Consider the following 22,274-nt stretch of genomic DNA (forward strand, 5'->3'; position numbering starts at 1 on the left):
TGTCTGGCACATAATATGGGTTCAGTAAGTATACTCTTAATGAGTGCTTTCTAACAGCTGAAACACACTATTTGATGCAATCAGATTGCCACCTTGCTGTAGTTAAGAACTGGGCTCTGAAATGGCTGAAGATCATAAAGGCGAGAGAGCCCTAATCACCAGTTATTTCCGATCTGGTAGAGAACAGTATTCAGAAAGATGTAGAGTTCCTTACCTAAAGATATTTTGATGATCAAATTTGAAATCCATATTTGATTAAATGAAATAAAGATCTGACTCACGTAGTCCTGTTTGAACTACAGCATGACAGTGATGATCACCAAGAGATCCAGAGTGCTTGGTCCCAGGCCCATATGTTGCCGGTGTTCTCAGAGGTTCCATGAGATTGGGTAACCAGCCCGCAGCCTCACAGTATGCTGACAGCAGAGGCAGCACTGGTTTTGGCTCAGTAAATAAAGTGGCTGTCTATGACACTCAGCAGTTTTAGACTACTGCTCTAGTTTATGCTCACCTTTTCCCAGTTTTATACTTTGATTTGATAGGGGGGAGGGATCAATTAGGTTATTAACAGGGGAGTTGGTAGGAGAGAAGGAGACTACACCGGTGCTTCTCATTCTGATTCCCTTTTGGACTTCACCTTCGCGGTGAGTTGAAGCAATCGTATTACCCCCTACTATAAACTTTTCACGAGCTGCTCATGTCCTGCAGCAAGATTTCCTTGTTCATGTGCAGGAAGATGATGTAGCTTCTTACTTCCACTTCTTTGCCTGCTGTGCCCTGCACCCTGTACCCTCCTGACCTCAGTATACCCCACATCCATGCCTCACCTCTGTCTTCCCTCCCCTGTGGCCCCTCCAGCCCTCCCAGCTCCAGCTCAGATGATAAGGCTCAGCACCTTATCCTCTCCTCTAGGAAGCCATCCTTGAGTTCCCTCCCCCACATTTCAGGCCAATACCTCCCCCTCATTCCTCTCATACCAAGTGGTGCTGGTCTTGGGACAATATCAGCTGTGAACTTCTTGAGAGATTTTTAGATCTAGATTCTAATGTGAATTCGGAGATGACCTCAACATATGACCTGTACTAGTGACATAATATATGCTTGCTTAAACAAATAACTAGTTAATCTGGTAGGGGGCAAATCAGCCTCATAGGCTTTGCCTCTCTTTTCCCTCCCTTCAGGGCTTTTCCAACTAGTGGACTTCAACCTCCTGTACTGTTTTCTGCTCATTGAACCCCAATCCTCTACTGTCTAAAGCCTTTCATGGACCTGGATTCCCTCCAGAGAAGGCTTGTAGGACTTTAATATGCTCCTTGGACTAATTTGGACCCCTCTGACAAGCTTCCAATTATCATCTTGCTTGATTCTGGGTAGACCCTTTCATGTGCATTTATGTCACTTATTTCTTAAAACTATCCTGTGAAAGACTGTTGGTTCTCCTCATTTGAGAGACAAGGACACGTGGGCTTAGAGACATGAGAATGTTAGACACAGAGCTGGTCATGAAGCTGCTGGTGGGCTCAGCCTTCTAATGCCAGCCCCATCCTCTCTTTGTACATTGCTAGATCTTTGATAGCAACTTCTTAGTTCCCCAAACCTCTGGGGTGGCCCCTCACGGTTTCACTATCCTTAGAGTTGTTATTCCAGTGAGACAGAAGAACATGATTTGTGCTCATTAGTTCAGTCCTCTTGTTTCAGTCCTCAGCTGTCATGGCTGTGATTACATTTCCCCTTCGGTGACTCAGTTTCCCATAAAGGTGTGTCTGGTGACAAAGCACCCTGCCCTCCCGGTGTCGGTGTGTCTCTGGAGCAGCCCTGTGCAGCCCACACAAGCTATGCATGCGAGGTGACTTCTGCTGCCTATTCCCAAAGGAGCAGAGGGATTCTCTTAAAAGGAACCCCAGTAGTTAACCCTTTTAAAAATATATAGGTAGGTCCTCCCTGGTGGCGCAAGGGGTTAAGCTTCAGCAAATGAAGCAATCCGCAGATCCCCAGCCAGAGAGCTGACCTACATGGCACAGCAGACCTCTCCTGTCTCTCCCTCTGCTTCCCTCAGCAGAGTATTTCAGTCAGTCTGCTTGTTCAGCTCCCCACTCTCTCTCCAGTGAATCCTCTCACTGCCTGCACCTCCGGCCTCTACCCCAGTTCTTGTATGCATAAATAATCTTCAAAAAAATACAGGTTGTTGGCAGGGGAGATACCATGATCACAAAAGTGGTTTTCCCAGGGCAAGCCTTATCCATTGCACTCTGGATTTGCTGGCCCCTGCAATTTCCCCAAATGTGGGAAACTCGACTGCATAATTTGTGGTAGTGGGGGGGGGGGACTATGTTCACGCTCTCCCCTGTATTAAAAAAAAATACAGGTAGTCAGAATTTTCTTCTCTGCCAAGAGGAAAGAAGTTGTAAAAAGCTACAGGAGCCACATTCTTTTTATTCAATTTCAGAGGGGACATCTGAACAAGTTAACAAGCCAACCAGAGGCTTCCGTGGGGGTAGATGTGAACTGTGGAGTGGTTGGTTCCAAGTACCAATAGCAATCTTAGAAAGTGTTTCCCTTCTCCTGGCTTCAGTTTCCCCATCTGGACTATTCTAGTTTCTCCTCCACATAATGCCAGAGGAGTTTTCTTTCTAAACATTTAGTGCCTCTGAAGGTTCTCAGGGTGTTCACAATCAATTGCAGGGTACCAGCCTTGGCAGGCAGACCTGTGGGAGCTGGGCTCCATCCATGCTGTAGTCTTTGTGCCCCATGCACTCCAGCATCTCATGCTGCCCTCTACTCTCCCAGATAACCCTGCTCTCACAGGTCAGCTTCTCCACCTACTGGATCTTATTGTCTTTTCGCTTTCTTCTTTCTTTACTTTGAGAATCCATTTTCATGTCACTTCCTCTAGAAATCCTTCTTCATTCTCTCAGGAAAAGTTGGTGTGCATGTGTTTGTGCATATGTGTGCACTGAGTGTGTGGCCATATGATGGATGAAGGAGGTATGTTCCAGTTAGAGGGAAAAGTGGATGCAAAGGAGAAAGAATTTGGAGCACTTTGAGAGAACACATGTGCCTGTTGTGTAGAGAGAATAGGAGATGTGTCTCTAAACTTAGGGTCTGGGAAAGTTTGTGCTCAGGATTTGGACATCATTCTCAATATAGTAGGAAGGTTTTGTTAGAGTCTACTATAGATTTTTTTCTAGTCTACTCTGTTACCTTGCCCTCCTTCTAGATTGAATTCCTTTGGGTCAACATCATTCCTTCAGTTCCACATCCCATATTCTGTAACATAGTGGGTGTTTCATAAATGTTTAGTGTTTAGTAGAATAGATAGATTCGAGGGAGGGAGGAATATGTTAACGAACCCCGGTCTCCTAGAAGTTGTTTACATTCCTTCTCATTTCTCCCAGCTCATACTTTAATATTCTTCCAACCTATTGGTGTAAGTTTGGCAGGCAGATTTTATGGGAAAAGCAAGTTTTCATTTATTGTAGTTTATGTTTATTATATGTACTATATTCTCATTCTTTTATGTGCAAAGAGTGTTTCTTATGCGATACTCTTTGGGGAGATAATATGCAAAGAGATCTTTTATTTCATTTTTACGAACACCACTGCAGTTTGCTAAATCATCCCCTTCAAACCATAGTTTAATTTAATCCAGTTTATTGCTTTCCAAAGCATTTCTTATGAGTAAGGTTACATTCCTTGGTTTTTAAAAATAACTGGCTCTGAAATATGCAAGTGAACTCAAATAGGCATTTGTCCCCTTCAGCCTTTTGGTGTCTGTGTGTCTGTCTCTTACATATGAGTAATGGAACTTACTCACTTGAGAAGAGAAAGATATTCAAAGGGGACATAAAACCATGCATGCTAATGAGTAGTCTGTGGATTTGGAACTAGATGTTTCGGGTTCAAAAATCTGACTCTACTACTAATTAACAGTGTGAGATCTTGGCCAAATAATCTTCTATTTTAAAGCCTCAGTTTCCCCAATTATGGGATGGAAGTAATTGTACTTAGTTTGTATTGTGGTTTTAACAACAGTTTTTAACAAGAGAAATATATATATAAAAGAATAAATGCACATAAAGTTTTTGGTAAAATTTTAACATATATTAAGTGCTAAAGAAATGGTAGTTATTTGTAAGAGTGAAAATGCTGCTTCTTAAAAAAAATTTATTGCGGTGTCTTTGGTTTTCAACACTGTATATGATTTAGGGGTGTGGACTCACACTCTTCATATGTATGTTACCACATCACATCCAGCAACAAAGCACCTATAATCCTCTGTCACAGTCTTTTGGGCCCTCTCCTGCCTTTCCTCATACCCTCCTACCCTTCCCCTCTTGTAGTCTCAGTTCTACCAGATACTCTAGGGTTGCTTTTGTTTAGTTTTACCAGTTCTTTTGTTTTGTTTCTTTAGATTCCACATTAATCATATCATTCAGTATTTGTCTTCCTCCTTCTCACTTATTTCACATAGCATAATCCTCTCCAGTTCCAACCATATTGTCACAAATGGCAACGTGTCATCCTTTTTTATAGCAGAGTAATATTTCTTAGTGTATTTATACCCTGTTGCCTTAATCCATTCACCTGTCATTGGGAATTTAGTTTATTTCCATAACTTGGCTATTGTAAATAATGTTTCAGAGAATCAGATTTTTTCATTCTTTGGGTAGATACCTAGAAACAGAATTACTGGATCAATGGTAATATATTTTTAGTATTTTGAGACCCCTATATACTTTTTCCATAGAAATAGTCTACATTCCCACCAGCAGTATTCCTTTTTTCCCCCCACACCCTTACCCACACTTTTTGTTTCTGATCTTTGTGATATGAGTCATTCCCATATCTCATTGTGGTTTTGGTTTGTATTTCCCTCGTGATAAGTAATAAGGAACATTTTGTCATGTGTTTGTTGTCATCTTTCTGCACTCTTTGGAGAAGTGTCTACTTGGTCTTTTATGATTTATTGGCTTATATTTTTTTGTTTTTGAGTTATGTGAGTTTTGTAGATCTCGAATATTAGTCCTTCATTGGGTATGTAATATACAAATATTTTCTCCTATTCAGTAGGGTGTCTTTTCATTTTAATGACAGTTTATTTTGCTCTATGTAAGCATTTACTTTGTTTATTATTTTGCTTTTGTTTTCCTTGCAATTGGAGTTAAGTTGCCAAACACATATCTGAAGCTAATATCTTAGAGTATTTTGCCTGTGTTTTCTTTTATGCATTTTATGGTTTTTAGTTTTCATCCAAATCTTTAATACATTATGCATTAACTTTTGGGTATGGAGTGAGGTTGTGCTCTAATTTCATTCTTTGTATGTGGCTGTCTTCTTTTCCCAGCACCATTCTTTTTAAAAGATGTTTCTTTCTCCTAGTATGTTCAAAGCACCTTTGTCATAGATTAACGGTGCACATAGTGGTGGTTTATTTTGGGATTCTTAATTCTACTCCATTGGGCAATGTTTGTTTTTTGTTTTTTTTTTAAGTACCATGCATTTTGATTACTATAGCTTTGTAATATAGTTTGAAGTCTGGCAGCATAATTCTTCCAATTTTTTTTTTAAGATTTATTTATTTATGCATACAAGAATGAGGTGTGGGCAGTGAGAGGATTCACCAGAGACAGAGTGGGGAACAGAACAGGCAGAATGACTGAAATAGAATGACTGAAATACACTGCTGAGGGGAGCAGCGGGCAAATTGGGAGAGGTCTGCTGTGCTGTGGGTTGCTCCCTGGCCAGGGATCGAACTCTTGCAGCAGTGGCTGCAGTTAGCTTCATAGGTTGCGTCTTAACCCCTTGCACCACCAGGGAGGCCCTCTTCCAATCTTTTTTGTCAGGATTGCTTTGGCTATTAAGGGTCCTTTACACTTCCATGTAAATTTCAGTAACGTGTGCTCTATTTCTTTGAAGAATGTCATTGACACTTTGAGAGGAAGTGTATTGAAACTGTATATTGCTTTGGGTGTGATGACCATTTTAACAATGTTAATTCTTCCAATCTATGAGCAAGAAAGCCTTTCCATTTTTTTGTGCCTTCTGTTTCATTTAACAATGTCTTACAGTTTTCATTGCATAGGTCTTTTACCTCATTTGATGCAATTATACATGTAATTGTTTTCTTGATTTCTTTCACTTTTAGTTGTTTGTATATGGAAATGTAACAAATTTTTGTATATTGATTTTGTAGCCTGCTACGTCACTGTAATTTTTTTCCATTTCTAATAGTTTTTTTTTTTAATTTCCCAATTTGGATTTCTTTTATAATTTTTCTATTGCCTAATGGTGCTAGTAGAACTTCTAATATTGTATTAAATAGTAATGGTGAAAATGGATGGTGTCAATCAAGTTACTAAACTCATCCAATGAGGATGCCTCTTATCCTCATCTCTAAAATGGGGACAAAGGTTAACAGTTTACCTACTAGGTTTGTTTTGTGGATCAAATGAGCCAGTCCCCATGAAGTGCTAATGAAGTGCCTGGCATATTGTATTTCCTCAGTAAATGTTAGCTTCTCTTATTGCTAATATCAGTTATTATCATGTATGGTTGCTCCTGCTTTCAAATGCAAATAAAAGTGAATTTTCAGACTACCTAAAGGCTAAGTTTTACCCAAGCAAATAGAACTGTATCAGACATTATTGATTGCTCACTTACTGTGATATGCCTGCAAGTTAGAAATATTTTCAGTTTCTGATTTACCTGAGCAATTGCCTTTGTTATGGTAACTGTAATATTCTGGAATTTCCATTAGCATTTAGCTTAGTTGACCCCATTGAAAGGTGCCTAATGACTCAAATGACAGGAATTATCTTAATTAAATAGAATTGTCTAGATCAGTGATGGGCCAAGTCTGAGAATTATTAAAGCCCTTTCATTAATAAAAGGTTCTCCTCATTATGTTGTCTAAGACATCATCAAATGATCAAATCAGGTTTGCTAAGCCCCCTGGCTTGCCAAACAACCCACCCACCTCCCCTGCCACTACCTGGCCACCCCTCTCCTGCCACATGATGAGCTACAAAAGATTTGCTGAGACTTGAGCTAAGCATCCTCAGCACTAGCTGTGGGTGTGGTTAAGTGCTGTGAACACTGCATGAAGCTAGCATAGATTAAAAATTGTTGCTCCTTAGGTAGAGTGTACATACTCATGTGCCTGGAATGTCTTTTTTTTTTTTTAAAGATTTATTTATTTATTTATACAAGCACTGGGTACAGTCAGAAGCACGGGAGGGTGAGAGAATTCACCAGAGCCAGAGCGGGGTACAGAACAGGCGGACCTACAGAATACACTGCTAAGGGGAGCAGCAGCAGGCATGGCAGGAGAGGTCTGTGCACTATGTGGGACCCTCACCAGCATCTGGGGATCAAATTGGTATTGCAGAGGCTGCAAGCAGCTTCACAGCCCAGGGCTCAACCGCTGCGCCACCAGGGGAGGCCCTGGAATTCCATTTTTAAAAATAACTTTTATATAAGTATAATTGATATACCATAAATTTTCCTTATTTGAAGAGTACAATTTAATGCAGTCAAGGTAACTAAACATCCTTCCTGAAGTTTCTTTTCCCTTTGTCATGCCTCCCTCTTATACTTTCTCCTACTCCTGTCAGGTAAGAACCAATCTGCTTTCTGACATTGTAGATTAGCTTTCATTGTCTAGAACTTTGTATCTGAATTCATACCATTTATTATTTTTTTGGTCAGCTGCTTTAACTTGGCATATTGACATAATGTTTAAAGGAAATGTGAATTGCATTGCCCACCTACAAAGTTGTATGCTTGGGCTATTCCTGGTAATAACCACTGAATTTTCAGTGTGTGTACTACTCATAGAGATCTCATGTATGCATTTCTTTAAATCATTTTGACCCTTTATAGCTGTCTTATGGCAGAGAAAAGTGAAGCTGAGGGTGGTTGCCCAAAATCACAGTTAGGAGATAGTCTGATTTTATGCTGATTTCTTCCCACCTGGCTAGTGACTGGAGGTGACTTAGACTCTGCTCACAAAATTGACTCTGATCTGGGCCTCCCCTGGTGGCGCAGGCGGTTGAGTGCTGCACTGTGAAGCTGTCCGCAGCCTCTGCAGTGCTGGTTCAATCCTGGCCAGTCTGTGAGGGTCCCACATGGCGTGGCAGATGTCTCCTGTCGTGCCTGCTGCTCTCTTCAGCATTGTATTTTGTCAGTCTACCTGTTCTGCTCCCCACTCTGTCTCTGGTGAATCGTCTCACCCTCCTGCACATCTGGCCTGTACCCCGGTTCTTGTATAAATAAATAAATCTTAAAAAAAATTCTGAAAATCATTAAAAAAAAACTGACTCTGATCTTAGGAGGACTGGCTTCCATCTTGGGCTCTAACAGCAAGATATTCCACCTTTATTTCCTCTCCTTAAAATGGGGATAGGATGGTCTAAGGTCAACATGTTCTTGAGAGAAAGAAATAAGAGTATGAATATATGTGGTCAGCCTTATATGTATGAAGTACCCAATGAAATTAGGTCACTTTCTTACTCCATATGTGCTGTGGTTTCTCAATAAAATATGTTGAGTGAAGCTAGTGAAAGTCCCCATGAACATTAAGCACACAACCTGTTGGTATCAGTGAACACCTGTGTCGAGCTGTTCTCCAATTGGTGAGAACAAGAAGAGGACAGAAAGTCATATTGAACCTTAGGTTGCTGTTTTGACCTAGTGGATGACTGCCTAGCTTCTGCTGGAACATAAACACTTGATGACTAAATGATGGGTGGATGAAAGAGTGAACGTGCTATTGTCATCAGTAGCATCAGTGTGATCCTGACTGATAGGGACACTAAGTCAGGCAAGAGTCTATTTTGTCCACACTTCCAGTTGAAGGTTGAACTTGGAAAGTCAGTTTCTGTTCATTATCCTAAGACTTAAAATCCAAAGGTTATTATTCTTCCCATGGTTACAATTTCTGTATGTACAAATAGATGCTATCAAGCTCTTGTCCAGCTGGCTGTCAGTAAGTAAAGCCTCAGAGTGCTGTGTTGGTTGCATCCTAAATGATAACTCCTGGGGCCAGCCAGGATTGTGGCTGTGTTCTATGGTTTTCTAGAACCCAGTTGGAAAGGGGTTTCTGCCACATTGCCCAGGCATTTGGGTTCTCTTTGTGACTCACAACTGCTCATAGCTCTCAGACCAGTGGGTTTCAGATGGTCTGAGAATATGAATTCAGCACTGAGGAGGGGAGATGTGCTAAGGGGTATGACTTTATAAGAGGAAAAAAAAATTATATACACCAAAAATATTGAGTGGATTTTTTTCCTTAAGACCCAAAGAGAGTAAGGCATTTTCCCAATGTGATACAGCAGCAAATTAGAGGAAGAGCCATCTCTGGCCCTCACAAAGCAAGATTGTTCATTCCTCTGACATCATTCATCAAAGCCTTTCCTCTTATCACTGTCTTTTGATTATCAGGAAACAAGCATAGAATAATAAAATATCTAGCACTTATTGAATATGCCAGAGGCTGTGTAGGCACTTGGTATGAAATAAATGTTTCAACCCTCACAACAAGCCTAAAACTAAGAGTTACTGTTACACCCATTCTGCAGATGGTGAAACAGAGAGGTTAACTATTCAGACCCAGGCTGTATCACTAGTAACTTGCTGGGTCTAAGATGTGAGCCAGAGTCTGGAGCAAGGAACCATGCTTTTATTCTCCACTGTAGTTTTTCTCACCCAGACAAATTTATTTGAGAAAATCAATTCAGTAATTAAAGAAATCTTGAGCCTATATTGAAAATATTGGTTGGTGTTTTCAAAAGCTAGAAGGGATCATGCTCAGCAAAATAAGTCAGAAAGAAAAAGAAAAATACCAATGGTCTCACTCATAACGGGAATTTAGAAAACCTAAATAAGGGACCAGGAAAAAGACTAATTAATACAAAGTAAAAATCAAAATCAACAAGCAACTATAAACCAGAGACACACTACAGGGGAGTTGGGAGGGAAGGGGAGAAGGACTAGGGTCAAAATAAGGGGGGGTGCAATTGTATGGGGAATATAACCAAAATGAAAATGCATACATTGTGCAAAAATGAAAAATGATGTAAGAATTATATAAAATAAAATATTAATTAAAAAATAAATGTCATACATAGGAAAAAAAAATACTTCTAATAAAGGTCTTGGTAGGCAGCTCGCCCCCGAATGTCCTGTAGGGCTCCTTGGGCCATGATGGTGGTTTTGTTTATGTTCTTTTCCTTTTCTGTTCTTTGCCAACAAATGTTGAAACACTTCTGAGAGCTGGCCAAGCACCCCCATTGTGGATAAACCTACTTGTCTTTTTAATTGAACTATTGTTTGCCTTCTTATAATGCCTGTGCCCATCCTTCCATTCTCCCCTCCAGATGGTTAGTGGATGGCCCTAATTCTCTTCATCAATGACAGTGTGGTGGCAACTTTGTATCCCTTGCCTGGACATGATGACCTTCCTGCCCTTTCACTGTCAGAGATGACAGGGGGCCCAGTAAAGCAGGTGGCAACAGCTCGGGAGAATCTATTAGGGTTAGTGATTCCTGCAAAACCATTTGCTCCAGACAAGAGATTGCTTACAAATAACACTGTCTCAACAAGCCAGGGTCTGTTATCCACTAATTATTTTTGGATTAGGAAGGGCTAACAGGACTTGGCCTTGGAAGGTCAGAATAATTTGAGTAGATTTCTAGGTTGCAACATTCCCTGGGGGAAAGAGGCTATATGAGCCCAGGGTTTCAGCACTTGGATGAAAGGAAATCATATTCGTGTTTTTTTCTCTGATCTATGTTGATAAAAGACCCATTTATATTATTTTCCAAATGTCAGCCCTATGTCTTGTGGTCAAACCACTGGGATGATGATGCTCCCGTGTCATCAGCCTCAAAGTTTTTATGGTAGAAAGAGAGGAGGTAAAAAAAATTAATGCTTAGGAGGTTGTGATCATCCAGACAAGTGGCTGTGAGGGCCTCGATGAAGGCAGGGCTTTACCCCTTGAGTGAAGTGATCAAGTGGATTCTAGCAGGCCTTGATTTGAAACATGTCCCTTAACCCTCACCCCACCTCTGAGCTGTGAGACTTGGCCAATCTGCTTAACGGTTTTGAGACTCCATTTACTAACTTCTAAATGGAGGGGAAAGAAATAACTATCCCAATGGCATCGTTATGAAGATTAAGTAAGAGCTTTTTAAAAGATGATCTGGTTTAGCAAAGTACCTGGTACATAGTAAAGACTCAACAAATATAAGCTCTCATTATTTTTAGTGAAGTAGTGGTAATGAGTTAATGTGGTGAGTGAGGCAAAAAGCAAGGTTTGGGACTATGCCCCAGGGGTCTTTTGCGAGTCACTGGTTAATGGAGCAGCTCTGGGTAATGAGAAAAACAAAATTGAAAAGAAAAAAAAAAAAGACCAGAAAAGTAGCAAGGAGAAGTAATGTTGATGTGATATAAAAGCACTGGAGCTTGGACTCTTCCTCAAGACACACACACACACACACACACACACACACACACACACACAGTTATTTGATGATGACGTCAGATAAATGAGGTGTTAGAATATCCAAATGACAGCACTCAGCGCCTTTTCTATGGGTCATTATGAAATATTCTCCAGTTAGCTGTAAACCAAATTCTGGTCTGCTTATTTTCATTAATCTGGGACACATTCTTTGCACCAAAACCCCACTTACAACTGTTTTTCTGCTTAATCCTATAGATGACACACAGGAGCCATTATCATAGAGTGATGGCACATGATGGAAATTTCCAACTCCAAACATAAATGGTCAGTGCACTGAGTGGGATGTAAACTCTGAATGAATTGTGAGGTGGCTTATCAGTGAGACAGTTTGCCTGGAGATGTCTCATCACCTACTCAGGCACAACAGAGGACATCCTTCCAAAAATGCTTTGGAGGAAACAGGGCAGCCTCCCTGGTTTGGTGTTGGCAGCAGGGAGAGATTATTGCATTTGAAGAGAACCCATCTCTCCATATGGTATCTCTCCTCTCATTCTGTCTCTGTCTCCCCGCCTCCTTCCTCCTCCCTGCTTGTACAGTGGGGAGCACTGATTCCCAGGGTGCTGAGTGTCCAACTCTGATAAGCTGAGAGGGTTACAGCTTCTCAAGTGGGTACAGAGTAGCCTGGATAATGAAGGCATAATAGCTCTTTTTCCTCCTGTTGATAAAGAGCCAGGCAGGCTTTGGTAGAATCCCTGTTCAACCTCTTACTGGAGCAAGCAATTTTTGGCAAATTATATAGGCATATTTGCTTAGAATTGCTGATGATCACTGTTAGATATCTATGTTGTGTGTCACTGTATCCCCAGCACCTTTTTGAGTGCCCAGAATGTAGTAGATGCTCAGAAAATAACTGGATGAGTTAAATTGAATAGTACTCCATGTCCTTAAATCACATCATTGCACTCAACATCTGCAGGGCTTATTTTTTTCTCATCAGTGTTTGAAGGAAACTACAGTGAATGAATCCACATTATTGCAAGACCTGCTCTTGCTGTATGTCCTTTCACTTAAGTTGTAGTTTCTTAGAAATAATGGGCAATTGTAAATGAGGATTTACTGTAGGCTCTTAGGAAATTGATTTGTGCTGTCCCCAACATATGCCTACTGAGTCCTACAATCTCAAAAAAGTGCCCATGGAAAGATTCCTCCACTACACAATTTTACTAACAATGTTCCTTTGAAATTGTTGACCACTTTGTTAATTGCATCACAACTGTGATGTCACCAGAGTCTTTACACAGTTAGGCTTGGGCAAGAGGCATCAGATTTCTGTACTCACACAGTTAGTAGATGGATGGGCTGGGATTTGAGCACAAGTTGGCCTGACTCCTGTTCTTAAGACTCCATGCTCTCTCTCCTGGTTCCTCTTCCATGATTTGCTCTTAAATGTAACTTCATTGATTTTCCTGCCAATACCCTCCACCACCTCTGTATTGATTGTACAGAGCCAGCTATGTATCCACACATAGTAAATGAATTCTCATTGAACCCAAGGAGACTAGTTGCCTTCCAACTTACAAGTCAGTGAGACCCACTTCTTTCTTCAGAGGGAAATGTAATCAAGTTGACAAGTTTGGCCTTTATTTTTTGCAAGTGACCCTTCATGTGCTTAGTTAATGGAGGAGGACATTTTTCTTTCCAGAATGGCTCTGTACTTCTGACCCTCCCAAAACTTTATTCAGAAATTAATGACTTTTTTTCTCTAGGGAATGTTCCTTGTGAATAATTTTGGGTATGGCCCAAGCTTAGCTTGGAGATACCAAAAGACAAGATAGCAAGCCACTGAGGTCATAGCCCTAAGGAAAGGGTGCTATCTGAGCAGTGGCCACATACCCCACATTTCCTAGGGAGGTCTTGCATGTCAGTGTCTTGTCCAACGAGCTCACAAGCATTTACCTCTTCTATACATATTCTTTCCAAGTCATATGTGATATGCTACCTGGAAAGTAATATCACAGAGTTAGATGCTTTGGACTTTTTACCCTACTTTGTTGAAAAGGTAATGTGAGAAGGTTTATAGTGATGCCTACACTATAAGGAATTTTAATTAGGTAACTAAGATGAAAGTAAGAAAATAGATGATATAAAATTCATACACGAATGAGCTGTTATTTGATGTGAACTATAGATTAGATTCTGAGCTTACTAGTAATAGTGTCAAACAAGAAAAGACAGGCACAACTAGTGTTAAGATTCAGCATCTACAAAAAACAAGTTGATCTGGGGAATCACAGGAAGTCTGTGTTACACTTAAAATGTGTGCATGTTTTAAAAGTGTGTGTGCAGCACTTTTACTATTCTAACTTAAAAAGTGGAAAATTCACATTCAGGGGTCTTTTAGATCACACCATTTGAGGGGCGGGGTGACAACAACCTCCAAAGGCACTCCAGTCCAAAATGGAATCAAGCAGGCTTGAGCTAATAAGCTTCTTGGAATTTTCAAGACTTCTTCAATTGACAGTCTGTTATTCAATTAAAGAACATATTATTCCTTATGTAATTGAAACAGAGTAGTTAATTTCCCAGAAAAAAAAAAAAAAAACATCTGAAGACTCCTGGCAGGCTTTTACTTGGAACACAGTATGTCTTGATGCCACTAATGAAACTTTGCTAATTATAAAATTCTTGAAGTTGGGTATGAGAAGAAAAAAATGTTTTGCACACTTTACAAATAATATGCCTCTTTGGGGTGAATGCTGACTTGTGCATTTCAGGTTTTGGCTTATTTGGATATTCATAAGGGTCCCTCTTTGCTGATTATATCAGCACAACCTCTTTATTGAATTATGGATTGGGTATTTAATCAAGGACTGTGCCTTATTATTATCTGTGTAACATTCCATTGTTTCAGTGGAAAATGGAATGTGTAAAACCTGATTCACATGAAAATATATTGGTCCACTAATAAGCAGTATGTTATAGTGTGCTTGCTTATATCCCTCTAATCCTTATCTACCAGAACAGTAAGGATAAATAAGCACACACTCTATTGATGTGGGATGTGGGGCTGGGCTTCTGTCAAAGTGGTGGCCAACTGGACACTGTATACAGGGTTTTTGTGGGTTTGCTTTTCCTATATTAATCCTGGATTTGAGAGATGGGCTGTTTTTGGAGAAACCGATACACACATGCATCATAGGAAATTTCTCTTAATGTAATCGCTCAGTGAGAAGGTTTGATATAGTCTAATGAGTCTGATTTTGTAGTTGTACCTTAAAATAACACAAAATATTTAAAATACCATTGCCTGGCTTCCACCTCCAGAAACTTGGAATCACCTGGTCTAGGTGGCCCCAGCTGAGACTGATATACTGTCTGTTTATGTTTTGATCTCTGATTGTCTATCTCTGTGCCATGCCATTGCTGCCAGCTATGTTCCACATGCTCAGTTAAGAATATCAGGTTATTGTACTTACTGCACTGAGTGGCTGAGAGAACACCTAGTTGAGTTGGGGAGAAGAAGCCGTTTATGAGTTGGTGGCCATGAGGAAGGATGGGCGGGCTTTTAGTGAACAAAGTGTGTGTGTTTGTGTGTGTGTGTGTGTGTGTGTGATATTCACATCACAAGTCCTTGTGCATCCATGAGCAGAGACTCAGGTGCATCACCAAATCCATGTGTAGTCTAGTGAGGCTGCAGCATAAACCACATCCTGGGGAGGAGGAGGACAATGAGTGAATTTCTCATGGTAGTGAGAAGACGTGGAAATGCCATCACCATGCAGAATCAACTAGCCTAACCCTAGCTTATTTTGGATAACTTCATATTCTTTTCTATGGAACCTAAAATCCCAAGGGTTTGCCAAGCTAAGGACTTTATCCAATTGGAAGGCATAAATGGATTTACAGTGAATGGCAGATGTGGGGTAGGCATGGCATGATTGGATAGGCATTTCAAAGTGCTGCTTTAGCTGGTGAGAGAAGAATTAGAGAAGGGCAAAAATGGATGCCCTATAATCTCTAACCTGTTTTCTCTCTTACCTCATTGGAGGAATCCTTTTCCTCCGAGATACGTTACATTCTTCTACCTGAGTCAGCCATTCTTTGCCCTGGCCTCAAACACCTGTTCACAAAGGCCTTCACCCTGGTTCTCCTGTCCTGGATTGAGGAGTCAGTGCTCCCTAGTAACGAGTTTGTCCTAGTTACCTAAGGGGTGCCCGGATGTGGGCAAACAGATTTCTAGCACTTTCTCTAATTCTGTTTTTAAGTAATTAAATCTTAACTCCTTTTTGGAATAGTTGTCTTGATCTTTTAAATAACTGTAAGAAAAAGTAGAGGCAGCAGGGAACATCGATCCATTCATACATAGCCCCCCTCTCACTCTCCTGCCCATCAATCTACCTCATGTCCTTTCAGGCCTGAAGCCCCCAGCTGGCCTCTCTGAACCCTCCCCCTTCCCCTCTCCTCACCCTCATCTCCATTCTCCCTTCTCCCAGCCCTTTGTTGACTTTTTCTGTGTTCCTAGCACTTGCACAGCTGTAATCTCCCCGGAGATACTGAGTCCTCTGAGGAAAGGGATTAGTTACTCATATTTCTAATTCTTTTCCTACACAGCAACACATTTGGTGAATGGGGGGCTTATTGCTCCAGACAAGCTGGTTTATAGCTCACACCTTATCAGGGGCTACTGCCATTTGGTGATATGGTTTTGGGATTCCCGCACTCAGTTGCTTAGCGGGCATCTCCATCAGAAAGTGCCACAGGCCAGAGGTAAATCAGCCCAAAGGGACTCTCAACACTGCCACCCCCTCTCAGTCACCTCCTCCCTTCTGTTTTCATATTACAGACAATGGGAACTTTGGGCATATTTGTCTTCTCAGCCTGCAGTTCTGGGGATGGTCGATTCTTCTCTCTTACTACAATCAGTGCTGGCTCTCTGATTCCATGTCTTACATTTCTTTCCACATGCTTGCACCTCTCCCCTGCCAGTCTTGGCCCCAGCTTACCTGTCTGTCAGTCTCACATACTCAGGCATTTACCTGTCGGACTGTGTGCTCTCTACCTGCATCCTGGATGACCTTTCTGAAACTCAGACCCATCGCTGCCTGTTTTGCTTAGAGCCCTGGGCAGTGCCCCTCATCTTGGGGCTCCCCCTCCAGCCTCATTGGTTTGAACTCTAACATTTTGCTTCTTGTCTTCCAAAGTTAGATATCCCCAGTGCTGTCCCGTGGAACTTTCTCTGTGATGCTGGGAACATTCTCTGTCTGTGCTGTCTGAATGGAAACCACCAAGCATGTGTGCATGTTGAGCACTTGAAATGCCATTGGTGTGACTGAAGAACCAAATTCAAAATTTCATTTAATTTTAATTAATTTCAGTTTAAATAACCATATGTTCTAGTGCCTGCTGTCAATATACTAAACTATACTGAATATATGCTGCGCAGAATACACTGAGTGTACTAAGTTCTGCACTGAATATGCTAAGCTAGCCTCCACTTGTGTAACTTCTCTTTTCCTCCTAACCCTGCATTCTTTCCATGATAGCTCCTACTTGCCCTTTAAGAAGTCGCTCAAATGCTGTCTCTTTTGCGTCCCAAATACCCTCCCTGACTCCCAGCCAGCATATGGTGCTGCTTCAGCCTAGTTCTCATCTCCTCTGTGAAACTCACTGTCCTTTTACATTAGAACACATCCTGTATCAGTTTTACTTTCATTTCTTGCCATAGGGGCTGAGCTCTTTCCACAGCACTCCAAAAAGATAGTCCAGTAACTGCTGACCCACATACTATCAGGCAACTTGTGATAAGTGTAAAGTGAGCAGATGCTTCCATATTTTATACTTTTTGCTACTTAACAGCTTTGCAGCTTTGGTCAAGTCCCCTGGCTGAGACTCATCTTTTTTCCCCAGACATGGGGCATGTATTTACTTGGTTGTTCAAGAAGCTATGAGGGATCTGAACATACACATTGGGTACCAGGAAATTGGTAGGTGCTCAGTCATTGATAGCTGCCATTATTAGATGTTGGGTAAATATTTGAGCCTTTACCTCTACAGTTCCTCAACTACCTGAGAGCCAGCAAGTGTGGTAAGTCTTTGATTAGCTATGTAACATTTACTTTCTATATTAGCTCTAATAGGGCAGTTATTGCTATTTCTATTTGCAGCTGAAATTCAACTGCACAGCCTGAAAGTGGCTTAGCTGGCATTCAACCCCAAGTTTACCTGAACTCAAGCCCATACTTCACTCCTCCCCCACATGTTTGTGCTCAATTCTAGGTAGCAGTGCATATATTCAATCAACAAAGCACATCACAAGGGGACATGATTTTTAACACAACCTACAACATTCCCCCTGAACTAGTTGATTTGAGAGACAGCAGATTGCATTCCTGGTACAGTATTTCCATTCCCCATTTGCAGTTTTTAGGTAAAGAGATAAGGAAACATTTAATCCATTCTCTCAATTAGGTTGTGTAATAGATTGTCATGGGCATTTTCAAGATAGCGTTCAATGAGAGTGTTGTGAAGTGCATCGATCAGCAGTGTCTCAGAAGTATCATTGATTACCAGGTCTTTATAGAGCAGAAGGGCCGCTAGGATCTTATCCTTGGAGGACTCAAACTTCACTTTGTGGAGGCAGGTCACAGAACATTAAGTGAGGTCCCATTTCTTCATTGGTGCTGTGAAACTTGCTTTTGGAGAGACACCCCTGGACCCTATTTCTTTGGACACTACTGCATTTCTTTTTCTATAGCTCCTTTTTCTCTACCACATCTGTTGTTTCTGCTACACACAGGGCACTGGATTTCCTTCTCTTAATAGACAGCTGTCACTGAGATAGGGCTGGACGTTTGACATTTGAGTAGCGGACAGAGATAAAATGGCCACACACATGATCTTAGCCAAGCCTATGGTAAGTAGCATTTGCACACTTGAATGCCTTACCTATAGTCATTCACTTAATCCTTACTACAGCCTGATGCTTGGTTATGTAGTCGAGGAAACAGACACAGAGAGATGACATAATTTGCAAGTTCACACAGATAGATAGTACGTGCCAGAGCTAGGATTTGAACCCAGGTAGTCTCATAAGAGTCTTTGCTCATAAGCACACTGTCCTGTCTTCCCATGATCATGCAGATGATTAGACTATGAGGTCACCTGGGATCAGTGGAATGGGTGGTTTCCAACAAGTTGACATCACCAGATTACCCCAGAAGCTTGCTTTTTTTAATTTTTTGGGTAGAAGAACTGGAGTATTGGCCAGAGGTATGGGGAGGGGGCAGGTGAGAGGATTCACCAGAGACAGAGTGGGAAGCATAACAGGTGGATCTACTAAAATGCATTGCTGAGAGGAGCAGTGGACTAGACAGGAGAGATCTATTGAGCCATATGTGGGTTAGTTCCCTGGCCAGGGATTGAACTCAGGCCACTGGAACTTAACTTCTGGGATACCAGGGAAGCCCCTCCCAGAAGCTTTTTAACAAAACCATTGCAATCTATCAGCCTAAGCTTGCTGAGTCTGAATCTCCAAGAAAGGGCCCAGATTGATATGCTTTTTAAACATCTCTCTGATGTATATGGACTGCCAGGTTTGGGCATCACCACCATGATAAACAATATACCAAATACCCTGACAATACAAATGAAGAAATAAAAGGTTAAGTCTTCTGCTGAAGAGAGAAAGTCTAAAGAGAAGTTACACTTAAACTTGGTATTAAATGATGAACAGTTAGCCTGGGTTCTCCATGGGAAAAAATGTGGATTGTACCTGGAGGAAGGGATGGAGGGAGGAAAGAATGTGTGCATGCATAGCTTCTATGGTCTTACTCGTATTTTTGTGGAAATGTAATGTATGTCGGGCAGTATTTTGTCATTATTACCCAGGACTGAAATGAGTAGAAGGGCTTTGTCCTATATGGCATGATTTCAGGACCTGCACAAAATCTTTACCCCACTGTCCACAAATATTGAGATTTCTCAGAGTTCTGCCATTTGCTTTAAGCCCTTGCTCACAGATGAAAAACAAAAAGTCCTGGATTGCTGACACATTAAAACATTAGACGTGAACATCAGCAGTGCAACTGCTTTAATCTGTACAGCATATGCCTCTAGGGATCCATCAGAATTGTGGTGCAGGGAAGTAGGATGTGAAAATTGTTTTTAGCCAGAATAAGGTCTGGTAGAAAATAGAGTTAGGCCTTTGGTTGGGGCAGGAAGAGAGGAAGGCCTAGGGGTAGGAGGACAAAGCAGTGGCTCTGTGTCCCCTTCATAGTGCTCTGTGATGTAAGGGGGGAGCAGAATATCATTCCCAAACCAAGTCTGCAAATGAAGTTGTTCCTAGAGTCTCTAGAAGATCAGAAGTGTAGACGTATAGCTTGGTGGGAGGATTAGCACATCAGCCAAGGTGTGAACAGTTTGTGTTGAAGAAGGAACTCTTGCAGGGTCCATGTTTTCTCTTTATTTTCTTCACTTTTTTTCTTCCCATAAAGTAGGGCACAACTTGGAAAAAAAAGACTAATTCTAAAACACCAGAACTGGTTTGTGAAAATTAGCATGCTGCTGTAATCCTCTGGTTGACAGATTAATATCCTAAGGGTCAGTGTTCACCATCTGTCTCCATGCTTTTCTTGTTGAAATAGTACTTTTCCTTACTACGTGTAAAAACAGCCATTGTAAATTACTGTAAACTTACACAAAACCAAAACTTCATATTGCCCGTCCACACTGAAAACACACACACACACACACACACACACACACACACACACACACACACGGCAGAGAAAGTCATTTCAATTGATAGCTAATCATTGTCTCAAGTGCTCAAAAATATTTCAAGTATAGGTGTTTTTTTTGTAGAAGATATCACCATTTCCCTCTCCCCCCAGCCCCACCCCTGCTTTGAAAGCAGATAGGATTGAGGATTCAAAGTGATTTATTTTGATGATTTCAGTAATAAAACTCAAGGAGAAAATTGGTTCATAGTGAATACAGCCACTTTTCATTAAATGCAGCTAAAGGCTCAAGAATGAATCTGAAATGGATACTAGATCTACCATTTGAATCAGAGACAAATACACAATTTGCATCTGACATAAAATCTCATAGGGTCATGTTAAAAAATCTGCAGGCTGGGAATGGAAATTAAATTGACTTCTCACCTATTGTTGTCCCTCCCTGAGCTCTGCTCCTCTGGAAGTCATTACTGGCTGCAGGTACAAAGGATGGGATGTAGCCCTTTGGGGTTTCTGCAGTCACAGAAATGTTTAGCAGATTTCTGGTTTAGGCGTTGATCCACCATTCACCTTGCTGCACTGAAATCTCCTTTAAATAAAAGTAGTGGCGGCCTCTTTGAGCCTCACAGCCTGCAAGAGCAACCACGTCATTAAACGAGGCATCTGAGCCTCACTTGTAATCCTCCCTATACCCCAGGTGACCCTGTGCTTCGTGGAGTCTGAATATTGCATTTCAAGATTTCTAAATGAAGTTGAAATCTGATGACACGCCCCTTCCCAAATTAAAAAAAAAAAAAAGATTGTTTTTCCTTCATTAAAAGTAACCTAAGTAAATTAATGGGTTTCAGTTCAAGAAAAACCTTTAAAATGTTCTATTTTGTGCCTCATTGTCAACTCTCCTGTAAGCTCTAGGAAGTGGAGAAGGGGGGCTGGGAGCTGCTTGCTTTTTCTTATCTAATTGCTGCTACACACGCTATGGTAAGTGAATTATATGTGTGTGCATTCCCCTTTTTTCCTTTTTTTAAATTGTATAATGTAGAAAAGATACAGAAAATAAAGAAAAATGAATAAAACATAAATAGACAATAAATAATTGTAAAATGAATCTCCATTAACACCCAAGTCAAGGGCCTCCCCTGGTGGCGCAGGCGGTTGAGCACAGCACTGTGAAGCTGCCCGCAGCCCCCGCAGCGCTGGTTCTATCCTGGACAGCCGGCGGGGGTCCCACATGATGCAGCAGACCTCTCCTGTCATACCCACTGCTCCCCTCAGTCTGCCTGTTCTGCTCCCTGCTCTGTCTCTGGTGAATCCTGTCACCCTCCCACACATCTGGCCTGTACCCGATTCTTGTATAAATAAATAAATAAAACTTAAAAAAAACCACCCAAGTCAATACATTGTAATATAACTGGTTACCCCAACATTTCCCCACATCCCTTCCCATAATCACTTCTTCCTAACAGAAACTTCGTCTATCATGATCCTTCCTTCCTTGCTTTCTTCAGTTTTAACAAGTAAATCAATCCATAATTAGTTTTATCTTGCCAGTTGTTGAATTTCATACAGAGCACACACACAAGTTGTCCTTTTGCACAACTCTTGTATGATTCATCCACAGGGTTGTAGTTCATTAATTTTTATTGATAAATTCTATCATGGGAATGCGCCACAATTAAAAAAAAATATTCGAGGGCCTCCCTGGTGGCACAGGCAGTTGCACACAGTGCTGTGAAGCTATCCGCAGCCTCTGCAGTGCCGGTTTGATCCCTGCCGGCCTCGGAGCCACCCACATGGTGTGGCAGACCTCTCCTGTCTCGCCCGCTGCTCCCCTCAGCAGTGTATTTCAGTACATCTGCCTGTTCTGTTCCCCACTCTGTCTCTGGTGAATCCTTTCACCCTCCCACGCATCTGGCCTGTACCTCAGTTCTTGTATAAATAAAATAAATCTTTAAAAAAAAAATTCGATAGCATCTGGGGTTGAAGCTTTTAGCTGGCCTTTTTTTTTTTTTTTTTTTTTTTAACATATGCCTTGGTACATAAACCTGTATATTGAGGTATAGGATTGCTGGGTC

At 41.2% G+C, this 22,274-nt stretch overlaps 1 protein-coding gene and 1 non-coding gene across 6 annotated transcripts in view; both read left to right on the forward strand.

Annotated features, from left to right (window-relative positions):
- Positions 1-22,274, forward strand: part of DAB1 (DAB adaptor protein 1) — a 1,108,601-nt gene that overhangs the window by 919,155 nt on the left and 167,172 nt on the right. The window lies entirely within an intron of this gene.
- On the forward strand, positions 2,178-2,347 carry LOC119237310 (U1 spliceosomal RNA). The gene has a single exon (XR_005123256.2). It is a non-coding gene; the product is annotated as a U1 spliceosomal RNA (small nuclear RNA).

Source organism: Talpa occidentalis, unplaced genomic scaffold (genome assembly GCF_014898055.3).
Source record: "Talpa occidentalis isolate TD23 unplaced genomic scaffold, MPIMG_talOcc4v2.1 talOcc4.9, whole genome shotgun sequence".
Taxonomy (NCBI): domain Eukaryota; kingdom Metazoa; phylum Chordata; class Mammalia; order Eulipotyphla; family Talpidae; genus Talpa; species Talpa occidentalis.